Here is a 2,926-nt window from a genome sequence, read left to right as displayed (position 1 = left end):
CCATAGCACCCATTGGTCTCTTTAGCCCTCAAAGGAACCAATACCTGGGGGTTGTATCTACTTTATCTGTCTCTTAGACTCTGCTCAGTTGTGCATAAGGGCAATCCTTCTGACAGCCTCCAGACTTTTTTTTTAGAGACTCATAGCCATATAAACTCATTTCTCCTTTCCATTTCCCCCTTACATTAGGTCACACAGCATTTTAAAGTCATGTTATTTTATGTAGACAGGGATATTCTGCTGATCTACATTGAACCTTCCTTTCCAGGTCATTTTCCAGTTGCATCATCAGTTGGTAGTTGATAGTGATCCCTTGGTGCCAGGGAGGCTCATCCCCGGGTGTCATGTCCCACGCTGGGGGGAAGGCATTGCATTTACATGCTGAGTTTGGCTTCGAGACTGGCCACATTTGAGTAACATGAAGGCTGTCAGGAGGAAATTCCCAGGCACAATGCTGCTCTAGGCCTTGTTCTTATTTCAGGCATATCAGCTCACAAGCATAATCATTAGCGTCAGGGGCTCACTGTTGGACCCTCATTCCTTCCCGGTCCTTGCTGCTGCACCTGGGAGACTGTCACTGCTCCCCTAGGGACCACAACAGAGCAAAAAATATGGAATGCTTCACGAATTTGCGTGTCATCCTTGCGCAGGGGCCATGCTAATCTTCTCTGTATCGTTCCAATTTTAGTGTATGTGCTGCCGAAGCGAGCACCCCGGTGCCTCCTAAAAACAAAAAAACAGACAACAAGCAAACCAACGGGGGAAACAAACCAACAAAAATCCACTCACCTCCTCAGGGGAGCCGATGTGGCTCAGTGGTTGAGTGCCAGCTTCCTACTTACCAGGTCCTGGGTTCATCCCATGGCTCTGATATGGAAAAGAAAAAAAAAAGTGTTGGAAGCCCTCCCTGCGCTGTGAAGGTCCACGCAACCCCAAAAACTTGCTCCAGGGAGGCCTGACCCAGCAGCTGCTGGCCTTGGGCGAAATCGCTCCTGGGCTCCTTCCCATCCAGGAGGCAGAGCTTCGCTTCCTTCACCACCCCTGGTGGGACGGGAGCCAGGGGAGAGGCAGGGGCCGCTGCGGGCAGGCGTCTCCCCCAGGGCCTCCTGCCCATTCGCACATGGGAGGACGTCTCCCTCTCTAAGACTCAGCCTCCCATCCGCCACAGTGGCACCAGCACCTTACCTCGTGACTGTCCTCGAGGCAACTTCCTGAAATGCATTCGAAAGTACTTTGTAACCAAAGTAGAGTGTAAATGCTAGTTACTATCGGAACAAGGGCAACACACACAGACAAAACACTTGCAGATTTTTACAAGGGTATTTCTAAAATTAACATTCAGTAAAATGGACTGGTGTGTGTGTGTACCATTTTATGAACTGTAATAATGTATAGATTGGTGTAGTCACCACCACAATGAGAATGTGGAAGAGTTTTATCACTGCTTTTGATTGAAGGGCATTTAGTCATGATGTATTATTATTATTGTTGTTGTTATTTAGGAGGTACCAGGTTATTGAACCTGGAACCTCATACATGGGAAGCAGGTGCTCAACCACTGAGCTATACCCATTCCCCTTATTATTTTTCAATATATTTCTGGATTTAATTTGCTAATACTTTGTTGGGGATGCTGCGTCTATGTTTGTGAGGGATATTGAGAAGCAGTTTTCTTGTACTGTTTTTTTTTGTTAGGTTTGGGTATCAGTGTAATGCTGGCCTCATAAAATAAGCAGGATCTTTTCCCTCCTCTTCTTTTTTCTGGAAGGATTGGTGTTATTTCTTCTTTAAATGTTTGGTAGAATTCACCCATGAGAACACCTGGGACTGGAGATTTCTGTTTTTGAAAAGTTTTTAACTAGAGATTCAATATTCTTTAATATTTATGGGACTATTCGTATTATCTATTTCATCTTGGCTGTTTGGTAGTTTGTAGTTTTTTGAAGGAAGGGTTTTCATTTCATCTAGGTTGCCAAATTTTTGCATGTAGAGTTGTTTGTAGTTTACTCTTATTATCATTTTAATGTCTGCAGGGCCTATAGTGATAGCCCTTTCATTCCTGAGATAGGTAATTTGTGTCTGCTCTCCTTTTTTCTTTGTCAGTCTTGCTAGATGTTTATCAATTCTTGGTCTTTTCAAAGAACCAGCATTTGGTTTCATTGATTTTTTTTTCTCTATTTTATGTTTTCAATTTTATTAATATCTGCTCTGATTTTATAATATCTTCCTTCTGCTTGTTTTGGATTTATTTTGCTCCTCTGTTTCTAGTTTCATAAGGAGGAAACTTGGATGATTGATTTGACACCTTTCTTCTTTTCTCATACAAGCATTTAACGCTATGGATTTCCCTCTAAGCACTACTTTAGGTACGGTCTATAAATGTTGATGTATGTTTCATTTTAATTCAGTCAAAATATGTCTAATTTCCCTGGGGAGGCCCACACGGGCCAGCAGATGGCGGGCCTCAGAGACATCCATGGCGATGGTTTTCGAGGAGAGCCACCCCGACTTAGAGGAGCTTTGCCTGCCGGTGGCAGTGCCCCCGGGGACAGCTCGTCCTTGCCGTGTCCAGCAGAGCCTGGGCTATCGCGCGCCTGGCCCGCTCGGAGCACACACATCCGTGGAGCCAGCTCGTCCCGCTTCGAGGCTCCTCTGAAGGCTGAAGGCAGCTCCTAAGCCTTGGAGAGAGGCGTGTTCTTCAGAGCCTTCAGCGCCTTCTGGACCAGCAGGGGTGAAGGTGGGCAGGGAGTGCAAAGCAAAGCTGCTTCAGTGTGGGCAGCCTCTCAGAGCTAGTCCGTCCTTCTGCTTTCTCAGAAATTGAGCTAAGAATCTGGAAGTCAAGGACTCAAGATAAAGAATCAACTCATCAACAGACCTTTGAGCATGTTGCCACCTTGTGAAAGTGAATCAAATTCACCTCGAAATG

At 45.5% G+C, this 2,926-nt stretch overlaps 1 non-coding gene across 1 annotated transcript; it reads right to left on the bottom strand.

The window, feature by feature from the left end:
- Nucleotides 1-605: 605 nt before the first annotated feature.
- On the bottom strand, nt 606-712 carry LOC111760513 (U6 spliceosomal RNA). Its single transcript, XR_002794178.2, has one exon. It is a non-coding gene; the product is annotated as a U6 spliceosomal RNA (small nuclear RNA).
- Between the last annotated feature and the right edge of the window lie 2,214 nt (nt 713-2,926).

This window comes from Dasypus novemcinctus, chromosome 9 (assembly GCF_030445035.2).
Source record: "Dasypus novemcinctus isolate mDasNov1 chromosome 9, mDasNov1.1.hap2, whole genome shotgun sequence".
Taxonomy (NCBI): Eukaryota; Metazoa; Chordata; class Mammalia; order Cingulata; family Dasypodidae; genus Dasypus; species Dasypus novemcinctus.
Note: the sequence above shows the minus strand (reverse complement) of the source record. Positions and strands in the feature narration are given on the sequence as shown.